Raw genomic sequence first — 19735 nt, 5'->3', positions numbered from 1 at the left:
AAAGCTTTGGTCATTTGATTGGTTGTAGGAAGGTTGATTTTGGTAACTTTGGCTTTGGTTGAAAAAGGTCTTTGAGCTTGGTTTCTCATTGGAGGTGGGGTGTATGTTTGTTGGGGGGTTTTGGACATTTTGGCTCTTGTATGAAAGATTTGGATGGAATTTGGTGTTCTCATTATAGTAGTTGGAATAAGGGGTGCCACTCTTGTATGCTTGGGAAGCATTGACTTGTTCACTTGTTCCCCTACATTCATTTTGATCATGTCCCAAGGTTCCACAACTTTCACATACTCCACTTGGAATTGAGGATGATGCCACCATAACATTTACATGTTTTTTGGGTGATTTGGAAGCTTCATCAAGCTTAGCCATGGCCTTCTAAAACTTCAAATTGATGGTGTCGATATGAGCACTTAGTTGAGCACCCAATTGAGTGATGGAATCTACCTCATGCTTTCCTCCACTTGTGGCCTTTCGAGGCCTACTATATTGGGAATTATGAACCGCCATCTCTTCGATTTTGGCCCATGTTTGATTGTCATCAACTTCGGTAAACATCCCATTGGATCCCATATTAAGAATATTGCGGGAGTCTTCATATAGGCCGTTACAAAACTGTTGCACAAGGAACCACTCACTAAGTCCATGGTGTGGACAAGAACGACAAGTGTCCTTAAATCTCTGCCATGCTTCATATAATGATTCCTCATCCCTATGCTTAAACACGGTGATTTGGGCTCTCAACATATTAGTCTTCTCCGTAGGATAGAATTTCTTGTAGAAGGCAAGTGCTAACTTCTTCCATGAATCAATACTAAGGGTAGCCTTGTCTAGGCTCTTCAACCATTGCTTTGCGGTACCGATCAAGGAAACAATACCCATCGGAGTTGGTCTTGAGTAACTCCGGTTTGAGAAATTGCATCACAATAATCACAAAAAGTCTCCATATGTGAGTGAGGGTCTTCACTAGGCATCCCTCCAAATTGACTTCTCTCAACTAATTGTATGAATGCGGATTTGGCAATGAAATTACCGGTTAAATATGGTGGTGTAGGAGTACCATTTGGTAGGTTATCCTCGGTTGGTACGGAATGTGATGAAAATTTAGGCATTGTAGGTTGATTTTGTGGTGGGCTTTGAATTGGGTTATCCTCTCCTTCTCTTGCAAAGGGTTGACAAACTCAATGTTATTTTGAATGTCCACAATCTCACCAATACCTACAACTCTTGAAGTACCTCTAACAACTCTTTTATTGTTAGTTAAGGTCCTTTCAATCTCGAAATCAATAGGTAATAAATTACCTTGTGATCTCCTAGTCATGCAAAATATCAAACAACTCGAAAACAATTAGAATAACCTTGAGAAGATTGAGTTCCCCAAGGTAAAGAAAGACACAACTAAAAACAATTAACGAAAATCAAATCAATTAAACACCGTCCCCGGCAGCGGCGCCATTTTTGGTTTAGATCAACTCGTCGTCAAAAGCTACCAACCAAAACAATATTTATAACTTCACAAACTACTCTTAGCAAAGAGGTAAGTAAAGGTCGGATCCCAAGGGTTGGGTATTGATGTAGGATTTTCAATTGCAAGTAGCTATGTCTTAGGGTGTCACAAATTATGGGTTGAGATGACATGTGGTCTAAACAAATCAACAAGATGAAATTAAATTAATGAAAACAAAGTAAAACAAATAAAGGGGTTTGTAAACAATTGATTAAAAGCACTAGTGTGTCATGGGTTCATAGGGGATTCATGGAAATAGATTATACAAACATGTTCTCAAATAGATGCAAGCACTTATTGTTGTGATGAGATCGAGTTCGTGTATATCTTACAATCCCTAGGAGAATTTAGGTCCCGAAGCTGAGTCGTCTAGACTGTACAACACCCACAAGTCGACTTAGTCTCCCCCTATTCAACTCTTATGCATGGTCTAATGAGGCTCGAGTTGGTTTATATCTTACAAGCCTCATTGAAAAGATAGGAGATGAGTAAAAAATGCAAGGATTCATAGGCTCGCATTTCATCAAACATAACATGTGCATAGGTTGAAATCACAAAAAGCAAGCAAATTAATTATGAAAACATATTAGATTAAGCATAGATCAATTCCCATGTTTATTTCCCCTAATTCCCCATTAACCCTAACTAAAGAACTACTCACTCATGATCAAGTTTAGCATGCTAATAAGGTTGTCAATCATACTAACAAAGCAAAACATGATGAATAAATGATGTGATTAACAATAATTAAACAAGGGTAAAAAGGGATTATACTTATGGAGATGATCCAAAATAATAAAGCAAAGAATAATAGAAGTACTTGATAATTGATGGAAGGTTGTCAATCCTCCAAATAAACCCAAATGATCTTCTAATTACCCAAATAAAACTAAGAACAATTGAGAAATTAAGGAAAGATTAAGATATGATTAATATTGAAATGTGTATTACAACTAAATTAAGAGATGATTAAAACTTAATTAAGAATGGATTAGGAATGGATTAAGAATTGATTAAAACTTGATGATAATATAGGTAGCACAAAGGGGTATTTATACTAAAATTAAGTACAAGGATTAGGGTTACTAAGGGCTTAAATGACTATTAAGACCCTAAGAGAAGCTTGAGGAAATGCAACTCCCGAGGGACATGAGCGGATCATGCTTGCAACTCCCACCAGGATCCGCTCGTCCTCACCTGATGCACGGGTGGTCCTGCGAGAAGTTCCGCTCGGACTGGCAGTCGGGACGCCCGAATTGTGCTTTGGTACGCTCGGATCCGCTCGTCCTGAGCTCGGGCCACTCGGATCGTTGGACAGGATTCTTCTCTTGTTTGGCTCCTTAACAATCCGCGGGGATTGTGTTGGTGATGCAAGGATCTTTTTATTATTCCCATTTTACTCTATTTATTTTCTTAGGCCTCTAGTATCGGTCTCCTCTTCGATGCTTGGTCATTAGATGCAATCCATTTAGCTCCATAAATGCAAGGTTAACAATCCTCTCCTACTAAGGACACAAAACCTCAAAGAATATGCAAAATGGGAAACTAAAGATAAGAAATGACCCTAATATATGCTAGAAAGCATGGGAACGAGGTTAATTCGGGGACTAAATGTGCTCAAATATGAGTCACATCAGCGAGGCGCGCCCTCGGCTGAGTGGAGTCACTTGCGGGAGTGGCTTCACGCCCTTGATTTGCCCCTTGTGGAACCCGCCACAAGAGGGGATGTGCATATTAAGGAACATGGATTTGCGCTCGGTAAAGATGAGCGGGGCTTAGGTGGGAACGGCAGCGGTTCCCTACTGGCGGTGTGGGTTACTGGTTGCGGCCGTAATCTGGCAGGACTGGACCTTCAGGCTAGTCAGGTGATTGGTGATGTGACGGTGTTGGAGAATTGTGTGTATTATTGTTGTCGTATTATCTTATATTGTTTATGCAGTAACTAACCCCGTTTAATTATTTTAAAAACTGTGGTGATCCATTCAGGGATGGTGAGCTGTTATTGAGCAGGTATGATTTGGATGCGCGAGGGATAGCTGGGAATGCATTATCACGAGTCTATTAGAAGTCTTCCGGTGTGTTATTGAACATTTCATTTACTTTAGTTGGTTTTTGGATTGGAACAGTTGTATCTTACTTTACAGTTTTTGGGTTTTGATGTATTCACCTAAACTATTTATTTAAAGTATGTTCTTTGATGGTCTATTTTATATACATTGCCTCGGGTAACCGAGATGGTAGCACTCTCATGCATTAGGTGGTCTTGGTAAGGCGCCTTAGTGTATGAGGGTGTTACAAAGTGGTATCAGTGTAACACCCCCATACTCCAAGTGCCTTACCAGGACCACTCAGGTATGAAGATATTACCATCTCGGTTACCCGAGGCAATGATAATCAAATAAACAATGAAGAAACAACGTTTAAATATAAATACTTAGTGAAGAGTTACAATTCTCAAAACCAAACCAAAAGTGTAATACATGTTCTCAAACCGATCATTTCATCGTTCTAACTCGAAATGTAAATAAACTACTAAGCTACAGCGGAAGACTCCTATCATCATGTCGTGGCAATCCCAGCTATCCAAGTACTCATCTTATACCTGCTCAATATCTGCTCACCATCCCCGAATGGATCACCGCAGGTTTACAAAACAACAACCGGGGTCAGTACTAATCACACAACTCAATATATATCAACAATAAGATAAACAGACAAATTAACTTAACTCACACACACACAACCACACTAATTCCAATCATCTCAATCACCGATCGTCCACTGGACCACCCCGCTGGGGGACCGCAGCCGTACCCACCAAATCCCCGCTCCACATAGTGAGCGATAACCCTGTCCATTAATGTGCACATCCCTTCTGTGGCGGGTTCCATAGAAGGCGAAACTAGGGCGTGAAGCCACTCCCGCAAGTGACCCCACTCAGCCGAGGACACGCCTCGAGAACCATAGACAACAATCACAATCACAATCACAATCACAATCACAACCGTCACAATACAATTACTATATCAAACAGTCAATCTCAACACATCAACAATCATCCCATTATGGGACTAATACTGAGTAGGAAATCCTACCTGAAAAGCACACAATCAGACGGTCTCTACTGCTGTATCAAAAAGCTTCCTCTATGAAACCTCCTCCTTTCATACAACATACAAATGCTACCAAATCACATACTACTCAAAAACCCCCAAATCCCTATATTAGGGTTTAACCAAATCAAAGGAAAGACAACAAAAAGGGTACATAGATCTTACCCTCGACGCAAGGATCTCAACGGTATAACCAACGATGAGAACCGACCTTCCAACTCCGGGAATTGCTAACAATGCGATTAGGATTAAGAATGTACTTGCTTTCTCTCTTAAACAGAAAATTAGGTTTTGCAAAAGTGTTTAGAATAATGACGACGAAGGTTATATATCTTAATCGCATAATTAACAAAACCCGAGAAAACTCCCCGTAAAACCGGCTACTCGATCGAGTACCCAAGGTACTCGATCGAGTACCCCCTTACTCGATCGAGTATCCCGGTTACTCGATCGAGTACCCAACAGGTCAGAAACTTTTCTAAAACGCAACTTACCCTTACTCGACAGAGTAAGGCCTACTCGATAGAGTACCCAAAGACTCATAAATACGGAGTATTACAGTCTTCCCTCCTTAAAAAGAACTTCGTTCCCGAAGTTCAAACCACTACTAAACAAAGGTACTCCCATAACACTCCCGACTCAACAACCAAAACAAAATTCAACATAAAACATGTTACTTACCCAACTCATCCCGACAAACATGCCGACACAACATACAAAAAGGGTATAAAACTCTTAAAAACTGTTCGCGATCATCTCCTACCCCCCTAAAAGAAACAAGGTTACGTCCCCGTAACCACACATACCTGATCAAAAAGAAAAGGGTAACGCTCTTTCATAGCTTCCTCTGGCTCCCATGTAGCTTCCTCAGTCTCGTGGTTAGACTAAAGGATCTTAAGCAAAACTGTCTCACCACTCCTAGTCTTCCTAACCTTTCGGTCAAGAATTTGCTTAGGCACCTCAAGATATGATAAGGACTCATCTAGCTCTAAGCTCTCTGCCTCTAACACATGTGACGGATCACTCACATACTTCCGCAGCTGCGATACATGAAACACATTATGCACTCTCTCTAACGCAGCTGGTAAAGCCAGACGATATGCAACTTCCCGAACTCGCTCTAAGATCTCATAAGGCCCTATAAACTTCTGACTTAGCTTGCCTTTCTTCCCAAATCTCATAACCCCACGCATAGGAGACACTTTCAACAGAACCTTGTCCCCAACTTGAAACTCTATGTCCCTGCGATGTAGATGTGCATATTTCTTTTGCCTATCCTGGGCTGCCCTCATCCGTTCCCTGATCATCTTAATCTATTCCACCATCTCATGCACCATCTCTGGTCTTAAAACCACTGTCTCAGCACTATCGTCCCAACAAATTGGACTCCTACATCTCCTCCGATACAAAGCCTCAAACGGTGCCATGCCAATACTAGTGTGATAGTTGTTATTGTAAGAAAATTCTATCAAGTCCAACCTCTGTTCCCAGCTACCACCGAAATCCATCACACAGGCTCGCAACATATCCTCAAGAGTCTTGATTGTTCTCTCAGTCTGTCCGTCTGTCGCAGGATGAAATGCTGTACTCATCTTCAAAGTTGTTCCCAACGATTCCTGCAACTCCTTCCAAAACCTTGATATAAATCTCGCATCTCTGCCAGACACTATGTCCTTAGGGACTCCATGTAACTTAAGCACGTTCTTTTGATAGGCCATAGCCAATTGGGCCTTAGTCCATGTATCTTTCATTGGAACAAAGTGAGCTGACTTGGTCAGTCAATCCACTATTACCCAAATCATGTTGTTACCTTGTTGACTCTTTGGCAAACCCACGATAAAATCCATGGAAATGGATTCCCACTTCCACTCAGGTACCTCTAAAGACTGAATCTTACCTTGTGGTTGTCGCTGTTCCCCTTTAACTCTTTGGCATGTCAAACAACGGGACACAAACTCAGCTGTCTCTTTCTTCATCCCAGGCCACCAAAACGTTTTCTTCAAATCCTTGTATAGCTTGTCACCACCTGGATGTACTGAATATGGTGTACAATGTGCCTCTGTCATGATAGTCTTTTTCAACTCCTCATCATTAGGGACACACCACCTACCATCGAACCTCAAACTACCATCTGTATGAATAGAAAATCGGGACACTGTCCCTTTCTCTACTCCAGCTCTCCACTCAACTATCTTAGGATCCAACGCCTGCTTACCTCGAATGTCATCATAAAACTCAAGTCATCTTTGTCATATCACCCATGGCATCTCCTTTCTGCATCATATGTATCCCAAACCTCGCTACCTCATCTCTCAGCCTCATCAAAGATAGAGTTGTACACAGAGAATGTACACTCTTCCTACTCAAAGCATCAGCAACTACATTGGCCTTCCCTTCATGGTAGATGATTTCCATGTCATAATCGCCAATCAACTCCATCCACCTCCTCTGTCTCATGTTCAACTCCTTTTGAGTGAAGATGTACTTGAGACTCTTGTGATCAGAAAATACCTTAAAGATTGCTCCATATAGGTAATGTCTCCAAATCTTGAGAGCAAACACCACCGCACCCAACTCCAGATCATGAGTAGGGTAGTTCTCCTCATAAGGCTTCAATTACCTAGAAGCATAGGCAATCACTTTACCATTCTGCATCAACACACATCCCAACCCATTCTTTGAGGCATCTGTATAAACCTCAAATTTCTCACTCCCTTCAGGCAATGCTAAGACAGGAGCTGTGGTCAAACGCTCCTTTAATGTTTGGAACGCCGTCTCACAACTCTCATCCCAACGAAACCTGTTCTCTTTCCTCATCAACGTTGTCATAGGTCTAGCTATCTTGGAGAAATCCTTCACGAACCGTCTGTAGTATCCAGCTAAACCCAAGAAACTCCTAACCTCAGCAACATTCTTTGGTGCTTCCCACTTTGTCACTGCCTCAAGCTTCGCCGGATCCACAGCCACTCACTCCTTAGAGATCACATGCCCCAGAAAAGCAACTTTCTCTAACCAGAACTCACACTTGGACAGCTTAGCATACCATTCATGCTCTCTCAAAGTTTACAACACGATCCTCAGATGCTCCTCATGCTCCTCCTTAGTCTTAGAATAGACTAAGATGTCATCGATAAATACCACCACAAACTGGTCCAAGAACTATCTGAAGATTTTGTTCATCAAATCCATAAACACTGCCGGTGCATTAGACAACCCAAACGGCATCAGCACATACTCATAATGGCCATACCTCGACGTGAAAGCTGTCTTTGGAATGTCCACCTCTCTAATCTTCACCTGATGGTACCCCGACCTCAAATAAATCTTAGAAAAGACTGATGCACCACTCAACTGATCAAACAGGTCATCTATCCTTGGCAAAGGATACTTGTTCTTCACCGTCACTCGGTTCAGCTCTCTATAGTCTATGCACAACCTCAGACTCCCATCTTTCTTCTTCATAAAAAGAACTGGTGCTCCCCACGGCGATACACTAGCTCTAATGTATCCCTTCTCTATCAAATCATCCAACTGCTTCCTAAGCTCCTCCATCTCCTTAGGACCCATACGATACGGTGCCTTAGAGATTGGCCCCGTCCCTGGTTTCAACTCAACGGTGAAATCTATCTCCCTCTTCGGTGGCAACCCCGGAATCTCCTCCGAAAAACATCTACAAACTCTCCCACCACCGTATCCGATCAACTGTCGGACTCTCTATCCGGTCATCTCTCACATGGCACAAGATCAAAGGACATCCGTTCCTCGATAAGACTTCAAGATGACAAATTGCAATCAACTTAACTTTGGGTTTGACTAGAAACCCACGATAAGACACACTAACGCCCTTAGGACCTCTTAAAGACACTTTCTTTTGATGACAGTCTATCTTAGCTTTATACTTTCCTAACCAATCCATCCCGACTATCATCTCAAAACCGTCAAAAGGAAACTCTAACAAGTCTACAGGTAGATCAACTTGCCCAACTATCATAGATACATTTCTAAACAACCTCCCACATGATACAGACTCACCCGAAGGTATAAAAACTTGCTCACTAACAGACTCATATACCCTCAAACCCAACCGTTTTACATGACTTGAAGATACAAACGACTGAGAAGCCCCCGAATCAAACAAAACAAAGGTATGGATACCATTAACAAGGAAAGTACCGGTGATAACGTGTGCATCCTCCTCACCGCTTTCTTCTCCATCATGAATAACTTTCCACCGGTCTTCCGTCCACCTCCCCGGACAAGATCGGGTGAAGTGGTCGGCTTAGCACCCGACCCTTGATTGTTGTTTTTGTTCGTTGGTGGTTTCTAATAAGAATTACCGCCGTTGCGGTTGCCTCCACTCTGGTAACTCTGACTTCCCCGGTTTGGCCATGACCACCCGGTCTATTGCTCGCATAGCTGCGCAGTCTCCGGAAAGATCCCGGTGCACTTGTGCACTCATGTCTCTTGTGGCCTACACCACCACAAACTATAGCAGTCACTCCCCAACTACCACTAACACTTCCACGGCCACGCCCAAAGGAAGCCCCAAAGATCAACCCCGACCCGGAAGAAAACCCCTTAGACGATTGTGGTTGCCTTTCTTGTGATTAGACCGCCACCACCCTCGCTCTCGACTTCCTTTTCTCACCACCCGACCTCTCCCGAGCCATCTCCACCAACCTCTCGGCTCTCCCGGCCTCTCATAAGCTTCCTTAACGTCGCAAGGATTCCCACGGTAACTTATCCATAATCCTAGGGGTCAACCCCTCTCAAACCTCAACGCCGCATTCTCCTCACTCAAACCCATATCCTCAAAGATACCTAGACTTCTCATTGAACTCGCCCGTAGTACTCGGCCACGACATCTCAAATGGTCATCTTAAACCCGTCAAACTCCTCTCTCAACTTACTCCTCACATGCTCCGCATTTAACTCCTTTCACACACCCTACGAAACTCCTCCCAAGGTATAGCAGGTAAACCTTGGTTTGTATATATCTCCTTAGCACTCACTTTCACCGTATCCCACCACTTGCCACCGCCTCCCTCGGATAGAACGCACTGTTCCACTCTCATCATCTCATCGGACAAAGAACCAAATCTAGTATGTTCTCCATCTCTATAAGCCAACTATCAAGAAGGTTAGGCTCCCCAACTCCTTTATACTCTTTTGGGTTAACCTCGCTATATAGAGGCTGATTTTAGAATGATCAACCTCCTTCTCCTTATCCTTATCCTTATCCTTCCCCACAGTCTTTAAAGCCTCAGTGAGAGCAACCTGATGCTCCAACATCTTAACGATGTCATCTATGTTCATAAGCTCAGCTTTCGCATACAAAGCAGTCTTCTTGGGCGGCATCTTGAAACTATATCAGAAAAAGGGGTGGATATAAACATACGCGCCAAAACCTCAAAACAAGAAAACACGCTGCCCAGACACCTACTCGATCGAGTTCCCAAACATACTCGATCGAGTAACGGACTACTCGATCGAGTGCCCACCATACTCGATCGAGTGCCCCAATATCAAACCCCAAACAGACCTTCTGATCTCTAACATACTCGACCGAGCGATCGAGTGACCCCCTACTCGATCGAGTGCCCGAGGTACTCGATCGAGTGCCCAAAAACACGATTCTGGACTCAAAATCGTCAAAAACCCACCCGATCAAGTCAGTCCCACTCGATCGAGTCATGCTAACTCAGAAACGCTACCCGCATGCTATATCATATGCTAACATGCTAAAACTTTATAAAACTAGCATTGTATCATAGCTAAGCATGTAATGCTACGCATCTTTTCATACGATTCACGAAATCATTATATCATGTTATTAAACGCCACATTGTAAACATCCAACATGTTTTCATTCCAACAACAAGTCTACATATATCATTTCTTTCACATTCTCAACTTTCTACTTCAAACATCCAACAACTACACATACTTCATCACATTCTTACACAAGCTAACAAAACAATACATACGACCTTGACATACACCCCCCATGTGACCGGTTCAAAATTGTAAGGCAAGTTCGCGACTTTAGGACGTCTCCCAAGCCGTTGCATTAGCTCCTACAACTTTCACCCCGGGTTCATTTTAATTGACTCCCTATGTTCATTAGGTTCATTGGTTACAGGTTTCAGGATCGTCGCTCTGATACCATTTGTAACACCCCCATACTCCAAGTGCCTTACCAGGACCACTCAGGTATGAAGATATTACCATCTCGGTTACCCGAGGCAATGATAATCAAATAAACAATGAAGAAACAACGTTTAAATATAAATACTTAGTGAAGAGTTACAATTCTCAAAACCAAACCAAAAGTGTAATACATGTTCTCAAACCGATCATTTCATCGTTCTAATCGAAATGTAAAGAAACTACTAAGCTACAAATGAAGACTCCTATCATCATTTCGTGGCAATCCCAAATATCCCAAGACTCATCTCATACCTGCTCAATATCTGCTCACCATCCCCGAATGGATCACCGCAGGTTTACAAAACAACAACCGGGGTCAGTACTAATCACACAACTCAATATATATCAACAATAAGATAAACAGACAGGTTAACTGTCACACACACAACCACACTAATTCCAATCATCTCAATCACTGATTGTCCACTGGACCAGCCCTGCCAGTGGGGGACCGCAGCCGTACCCACCAAATCCCCGCTCCACATAGTGAGCGATAACCCTATCCATTAATGTGCACATCCCCTTTCGTGGCGGGTTCCACGAAAGGCGAAACTAGGGCGTGAAGCCACTCCCGCAAGTGACCCCACTCAGCCGAGGACACGCCTCGAGAACCATAGACAACAATCACAATCACAATCACAACCGTCACAATATTATTACTATATCAAACAGTCAATCTCAACACATCAACAATCATCCCATTATGGGACTAATACTGAGTAGGAAATCCTACCTGGAAAGCACACAATCAGACGGTCTCTACTGCTGTATCAAAAAGCTTCCTCTATGAAACCTCCTCCTATCATACAACATACAAATGCTACCAAATCACATACTACTCAAAAACCCCCTAATCCCTATATTAGGGTTTAACCAAATCAAAGGAAAGACAACAAAAAGGGTACATAGATCTTACCCTCGACGCAAGGATCTCAACGGTATAACCAACGATGAGAACCGACCTTCCAACTCCGGGAATTGCTAACAATGCGATTAGGATTAAGAATGTACTTGCTTTCTCTCTTAAACAGAAAATTAGGTTTTGCAAAAGTGTTTAGAATAATGACGACGAAGGTTATATATCTTAATCGCATAATTAACAAAACCCGAGAAAACTCCCCAGAAAAACCGCTACTCGATCGAGTACCCAAGGTACTCGATCGAGTACCCCCTTACTCGATCGAGTATCCCAGTTACTCGATCGAGTACCCAACAGGTCAGAAACTTTTCTAAAACGCAACTTACCCTTACTCGACAGAGTAAGGCCTACTCGATAGAGTACCCAAAGACTCATAAATACGGAGTATTAAAAACAAGAGCGACGGTTTTGGAACCTGTAACTAATGAATCTAATGAACTTAGAGAGTCAATCTAAAATGAACCCGGGTAGGAGTTGTTATGAGCTAATGCACGTACTTGGGAGACGTCCTAAAGTCGCGAACTCGCCCTACAACTTTGAACCAGTCACTATGGGGTGTTATGGGATCGCTACGTGTTTACTAACATTTATATGAATATGTTGGATGGATGATGTGTGGTTTAATGGAGGATGTGGTGAAAAAAGGTGAAGGTAGATGTAAATGATAATTTGATTTTGGTTTAGCATGTTGCATGATGAAATGATTTATAATGTGGCCATATTAGTAACATATGAATAGGAGATGTTGTGTTGTATACTATGTTTTGGTTTTGACGAAAAGTTATTAAGTTAAAGGCATGTGGGTAGTTAGAAACGTCAACATGACTCGATCAAGTGGGGATAACTCGATCGAGTGGGGTGGAATCGATCGAGTGGGCTGAGCTCGATCGACTAGGTATATGACAACGTTGGGGGCAATAGCTGCTATTTTGTGTAACTCGATTGAGTAGGGGGAGAACTCGATCGAGTGAGGGCTACTCTATCGTTACGTGTGTGACTCGATCGAGTGTTTTTTTGTGTCAGTTCTGGCCAGGTTCTGGAATTGGGGAACTCGATCGAGTAAGTGGGCAACTCGATCGAGTGACCTCTACTCGATCGAGTGGGTGTGGTTACTCGATCGAGTAGGTGCTGTGTAGGTCGTATATGCTTTGAGCTGTAGGCTATGTTCTTACGTTTATCTCTCCTCTTAATAGATCATAGATATGTCGCCAAACATATCTGCCATGTATGCTAGGGCTCTGGAGATGCGTGTTTATGAGATTGCCAAAATGCTTGAGCATCAAGATGCGCTTACCGAGGCCCTTAAGAGGTTTGGGAAAGACAAAGATGGCGGGGTAGACTTTGCCAAGATGAGCACTATGATATCCCGCTTTAACCCAAAAGAGTATATGGGTACTGGTGCGCCAATTTTGCTCGACAATTAGCATAGGGAGATGGAGAACACCTTGGGAGTGGTTTATTGTCCCGAGGATTTTAAGGTGGAACAAGCTGCATTCTACCTAAGAGATATTGTGGGGGAATGGTGGGACAAGGGGAGAGAGAGTGCCCTAGATTTTTATCTGAAGCAGGGTAAGTCAGCTATACCTTGGGTTGAGTTCAAGAGAGCGATGAGGAGGGAGTTTGTTCCGGAGCACGTTCGCAGTAAGTTGAGGGAGGAGTTTGAGTCTTTCAAAATGACCTCGAATATGATGGTGGCTGAGTACTATCATAAGTTTAATGAGAAGTCGAGATATGCTGAGGACATGGGACTGAGTCAGGAGAACTTGGCACTTCAATTTGAGAAGGGGTTGACCTATCAGATCATGGAGAAGCTACTGGTTGGGGTCCTTACTGATGTTAAGGAAGTGTATGAGAGGGCAGGACGAGCTGAGCGGTTGGTCGAGATAGCCAAAGAGAACAAAGAGAGGGGCCCAGAAAAGAGAAAGGCTGAGAGTGAGGGTGGTGGTCAGTCTAGCTACAAGAGAGGTAATCACAACCAGGCAAGGGCTTATTCATCGGGATTGGGTTTCAGTGGTGGAGCTTCTTATGGGCGTTGACTTGATGAAAGCAGCAGTTGGAGTATCTCTTGTTTCAGCTGTGGCGGTATGGGCCACAAGAGGCATGAGTGCACGAGTGCCGGGGGCAGAGGTTTTCAGAGACCATCGTAGGGTAGCTTTTCGCAGTGTCCGACACAGAGCTATGCTAGCAACCGACCGGCTGGGTCATGGAATAATCTAGAAGGACATGGTAACAACGGTGGGACCAACCGCAATGGCGGTAATTCTTACCAGAATTCGGCGGCTAAAAACAATCAGGGGTCAGCTGCCAAGCCATCTACTTCAGCTAATACACTACAAGGAGATGGACACAAGATCAGTGGCAAGTTGTTTATCATGGACAAGAAAGTTGCTGAGGATGATGCACATGTGATCACTGGTACCTTTCTTGTTAATGATGTTTCTACCTTTGTTTTGTTTGATTCGGGGGCGTCACACTCTTTTGTATCGTCGAGTCATGCTAAGATTTTGGGTTCGAGAGTGTTTGAGTATGTAAAAGACGAATTGTTTATACCGTCGGGTGAGTTAGTGTCTTGTGGGAGGTTGTATGAAGGTGTATCCATGATAGCTGGGCAGGTTGATCTTCCAGTGGATTTGTTAGAATTTCCTATGGATGGTTTTGAGATGATAGTTAGTATGGATTTGTTGGGCAAGTACAAGGCTAGAATAGATTGTCACCAAAAGAAAGTCTCTTTGAGAGGTCCTAAGGGAGTTAGTGTGTCTTATCGTGGGATTGCTGTCAAACCCAAAATCAAAGTGATTGCAGCGGTGACCTTGAAGTCTTACCTGAGGAAGGGATGTCCTTTGATTCTATGCTATGTGAAAGATCATAGTATGGTTGAGCCGACAGCAGATAAGATACCAGTGGTGAGAGAGTTTCCAGATGTTTTTCCGGAGGAGATACCGAGTTTACCACCAAAGAGAGATATAGATTTCAGTGTGGAGCTGAAACCAGGGACGAGACCGATCTCTAAGGTCTCTACCGCATGGGTCCTAAGGAGTTAGGGGAGCTTAAGAAACAATTAGATGACTTGATAGAGAAGGGATACACTAGACCTAGTGTATCGTCGTGGGGAGCACCAGTTTTGTTTGTGAAGAATAAAGATGGGAGCTTGATGTTGTGTATCAACTACTGGGAGCTGAACAATGTTACGGTGAAGAATAAGTATCTCTTGCCAAGGATAGATGATTTGTTTGACCAGTTGTGTGCGGATGGAGTCTTTTCAAAGATTGATCTGAGATCAGGGTACCATCAGGTGAGGATTCGGGATGAAGACATACCAAAGACAACTTTTCGATCGAGGTATGGTCACTATGAGTATGTGGTGATGCCATTTGGGTTATCTAATGCGCCAGTAGTATTTATAGATTTGATGAACCGGGTCTTCAGTCAGTTATTGGATCAGTTCGTAGTAGTGTTCATAGATGACATCTTACTCTATTCTAAGACTAAGGAGGAGCACGAGGAGCATTTGAGGTTGGTGTTGCAAACTCTGCGTGACAACCAGTTGTATGCAAAGTTGTCTAAGTGTGAGTTCTGCCTAGAGAAAGTGGCTTTTCTGGGTTATGTGATTTATAAAGAGGGTGTATATGTGGATCCTAGCAAGATAGAGGTAGTAGCTACGTGAGAAGCACCAAAGAACGTGGCCGAGATCAGGAGTTTCTTGGGTTTGTCAGGGTACTATCGACGGTTCATGAATGACTTTTCTAAGATCGCCAGACCTATGACTGCGCTGATGAGGAAAGAGAACAGGTTTCGATGGGACGAAAGTTATCAGATGGCGTTCCAAACATTAAAAGAGCGTTTGACCACAGCTCCAGTCTTAGCTTTACCTGAAGGGGTGAGAAATTTGAGGTGTATACAGATGCTTCAAAAAACGGGTTGGGATGTGTGTTTATGCAGAACGGGAAAGTCATTGCCTATGCTTCTAGGCAATTGAAGCCTTATGAGGAGAACTATCCGACGCATGATCTAGATTTAGGTGCAGTTGTGTTTGTTCTCAAGATTTGGAGGCACTCGACCTTTAAGGTGTTTTCTGATCACAAGAGTCTAAAATACATCTTTAATCAAAAGGAGCCGAACATGAGACATAGGAGGTGGATGGAGCTTATCGGGGATTATGACATGGATATCATATACCATGAAGGGAAGGCAAACGTGGTTGCTGATGCGTTAAGCAGGAAGAATGTGTATTCCTTATGCACAGCTTTGTCTTTAATGGGGTTGAGAGATGAGGTGGGTAACTTGGGGATACATGTGATTCAAAAAGGGGATGCTAGGGGAGACTTGACAGTGGAGCCGGATCTTTGTGATGATATTCGCAGGAAGCAGGCTCTTGATTCTAAGATTCAGGAGCGGAAGGCTGGAGTTGAGAAAGGGACAGTGTCTCGGTTCTCTATTCATTCTGATGGGAGTGTTCAGATTGATGGGAGTTGGTGTGTGCCTAAGGATGATGAGTTGAAAAAGGTAATCATGATAGAGGCGCATTACACACCGTATTCAGTGCATCCAGGTGGTGACAAGCTTTATAGAGATCTAACGAAGACTTTTTGGTGGGATGGGAGAAAACGGGAGACAGCTGAGTTTGTGGCTAGGTGTTTGACATGTCAAAGAGTCAAAGGGGAGCAGCGAAGACCGCAAGGTAAGATTCAGTCTCTTGAGGTACCTGAGTGGAAATGGGAGTCTATCTCCATGAATTTTATAGTGGGTTTACCGAGGAGCCAGCAAGGTAATAACATGATATAGGTGATCATTGACCGTTTGACTAAGTCAGCTCACTTTATTCCAATGAAAGATACATGGAGTAAGGCGCAGCTGGCTAATGGCTACAGGAAGCATGTGGTGAGGTTACATGGGGTGCCAAAAGACATTGTGTCAGATCGAGATGCGGGGTTCATTTCTCGATTTGGCAAGAGTTGCAAGAGATGATGGGAACTACCTTGAAAATAAGTACTGCGTTTCATCCTGCAACAGATGGATAGACAGAGAGAACTATCAAGACTTTGGAAGATATGTTGAGGGCTTGTGTGATGGAGTTTGGTGGTAGTTGGGAAGATGAAGTAAAATCTCTAGGACTCGAAATTTTGGTGAAGGACACGAAACTGAACAGTATAGCGGATTGTCTGATTGTGAGTACAAGGCTAAAATTTTGGACGGACAAGGAGGAATTAAACGGACGAGAGGACTATTCAATTCAAAGAACCTTAAAAGAAAAACAATTTACTTGAGTCTGGTTTTGCATTCAACAAATACCTTTGGTGGACGTAAATTGAGCAAGATATGTTTTAACCCGAACACACAGCAATAGGTTAAAACTAAGACTAATCCCAACACTAAATAAAGGACTTGTACAAACCTCAAGCACTAAGGAAAGAGGGCTATTCAAGCACTAAGCAATGAATATGGTTAGATGAAAACTTGGTTTCAATCTTGGGTTTTTTTATCATTCAAAATCTGAATTTACCATGTCCCAACCTTGGCTTTTATACTACAAGCCATACAATCTTGACCCTCAAATGGTAACTAAGATCTAAGGCTCACAATTAAGCTGAAAAAACAACAAAGAAAACGGCCCTCTAGGCCTTACATGACTTACACAATCTTACACATGAAAATGACATAAAGTGAAAGCATAAAAATACAACCTTCCTTTGGCATGTTTTATTTACTTATTTATATTTACAATGGACCTCTTAGAAGCTCACAAAATCGGCACATGCTCTTGGTAGCCTTCTAAAGGTGTTTTAGAACTTGCTTGTTCAAAAGAGGAAAGGTTGAAAGTGACCCCTTGTTAAGCCTCTCAAACCGTGTAGATGTCTCTATCACTCGGTTTTGTTGCATTTTGTTTCATTATTGGTGGCTCTATTAGGCAAGGTTCCCAAGACAAAAATACTCCAAATTCTCCATAGAATTGAGTAGTAACGTATTTCGACATGAGTTCTTAGATTGATTTTTGGTTTGACCTCGTTTTGCGTGACGGGGTCAAAACCGTGGCTTGCTTCTCTTCAATCTCCCCTTCTTGAAAAGGATTTTCCCTCAAATCCTTGCCATTGTCATCATCAAGCTCTTCATCACAAGGACTTAAATCCCCAACATTGAAGGTGGCATGAGTTCACAATAGATCGACCTTGTATTTATCATACCGCACTTGACCAATGATCTTGAATGGACCCTTTTCTCTTGACATGAGCTTATCCCCTTTGGTGAGGACTCCTAGCTTGAATGAACGGACCCAAACTTGGTCAACAATTCTAAATTTCGTCCCTTGCTTAGGGCTTAAGGACCCTTCCTTGCACTTGAGTTGAGCACGAAGTGGAAGCTCTTGTCCATTTCATTTCTTAACCCAATTTCCTTGATTACTCGAGTAGGCACTTGCCTTAACTTGATTACCCATGAGGTACGTGATATTAGCCGTGCAATGATCCTGAAATGAAATAGTAGTAGAGAATATGGGACAATTACCTTGCACCTTATCAATGGTACCCTCTGTTCCATTTTTGTCAAAGAGCTTCTCTTGAACTCGCTCCTTGGTACCATCCCACTTGAACACCCCTTGTGCAATTGAACACTCCCCTAGTTTTTCCTTGGACTTGTGAACACCATTGTTGATCATTGCTTGACCCGTATTAGTGAACGGTTCACCTTGTTCCTTGGACATACACTCGGCATGGAGAACATGAGTATCTCCCAATTCACCCTTCTTTTTTATTTCCTCGGTTTCTTGGACCAACATTGCCCCCTTAGAAGGCTCAAACACGGTTGATGGTGGAAGTGGTGCTAGAATAACCTTCCCTTTGTCAAAGTTGAAGGCATATGTGTTATCCTTCCCATGATGTACCAAATTCTTATCAAACTCCCATGGTCTCGCAAGTAACAAATGACAAGCATCCATAGGCAAGACATCACAAAGGACCTCATTAACATAGTTCTTCCCAATTGATAAGGAGACCAAACATTGTTTATCCACTCTAACCTCGGCCCCTTTGTTGAGCCATCTTAGTTTATATGGACAAGGGTGGTTTATGGTAGGCAATGAGAGTTTCTCAACCAATGTACTTGATGCTACATTAGTACAACTTCCTCCATCAATGATTAGATTGCACACCCTTCCTCCAATTGTACACCTAGACCTAAAGAGTTGTTGTCTTTGATCCATCTCCAAAGGTTGGGGTTGTGTATGCAATACCCTCCTAATGACAAAGCTAAGACCCGAGTCCGGTGCTACCAATTTGGTTTTCTCACTTTCTTCTTCGGTCCCACCCACATCACACACAAGAATCTCATCCTCTCCCCAATGAACCACTTCAAAGCTACTAAGGGCTCTTTGAGTTGGACAATTTTTTGGCAAAGTGACCATAACCTTGGCATTGGAAACATTTTTTAAGGCCAATAGTTTTTCTTTGTGAGGTTTCGGGTGCTTTTCCTTTGTCAAAGTAGGGTGTTTTTGGTAGTGTGGTTGGGTTGTCATTAGTTTTGGTCTTGGGTATGGGTGGTTTGGGGTAGTGGCTTGTCTTGGCCATAGGTTTGGCCGTGTGGGTCTTACTCTTTCCCGCCCTTTCCACCCTTATGGCCAAGTTGACGGCCTTATCAAATGACCACACATGTTGTAAACGGATCCTTTGAGCAATTTTATCATCTAAACCTTCAACAAATCTAGCAATTTTTTTATTCAGGTTTCTCATTGATTTCACATTGCAAAGTGAGTTGTTCAAAATCCCTAATGTAAGACTCAAGTGGTTGTTGATCTTGTTTTAGTTGAGTAAGTTTAATGAACATATCTTGAGTATACTCTTTGGGAATAAACTTGTCACTAAGCTTCTTTTTCAACTTTAACCAAGACTTTATGGGTTCTTTACCATCCCTCTTCCTTTGGTTTTTCATGTTTTCATACCAAAGAGATGCATAACCTTTGAATTTTAAATGGCAACCTTGAAAGACTTATCATCCAAGTAT

The 19735-nt window shown here is 42.7% G+C and overlaps 1 non-coding gene across 1 annotated transcript; it reads left to right on the top strand.

Moving 5' to 3' along the window:
* The first annotated feature begins 637 nt into the window (after positions 1-637).
* LOC141616230 (small nucleolar RNA R71) lies at positions 638-744 on the top strand. The gene has a single exon (XR_012530587.1). It is a non-coding gene; the product is annotated as a small nucleolar RNA R71 (small nucleolar RNA).
* The last annotated feature ends 18991 nt before the right edge of the window (positions 745-19735 follow it).

This window comes from Silene latifolia, chromosome 11 (genome assembly GCF_048544455.1).
Source record: "Silene latifolia isolate original U9 population chromosome 11, ASM4854445v1, whole genome shotgun sequence".
Classification (NCBI taxonomy): domain Eukaryota; kingdom Viridiplantae; phylum Streptophyta; class Magnoliopsida; order Caryophyllales; family Caryophyllaceae; genus Silene; species Silene latifolia.
Note: the sequence above shows the minus strand (reverse complement) of the source record. Positions and strands in the feature narration are given on the sequence as shown.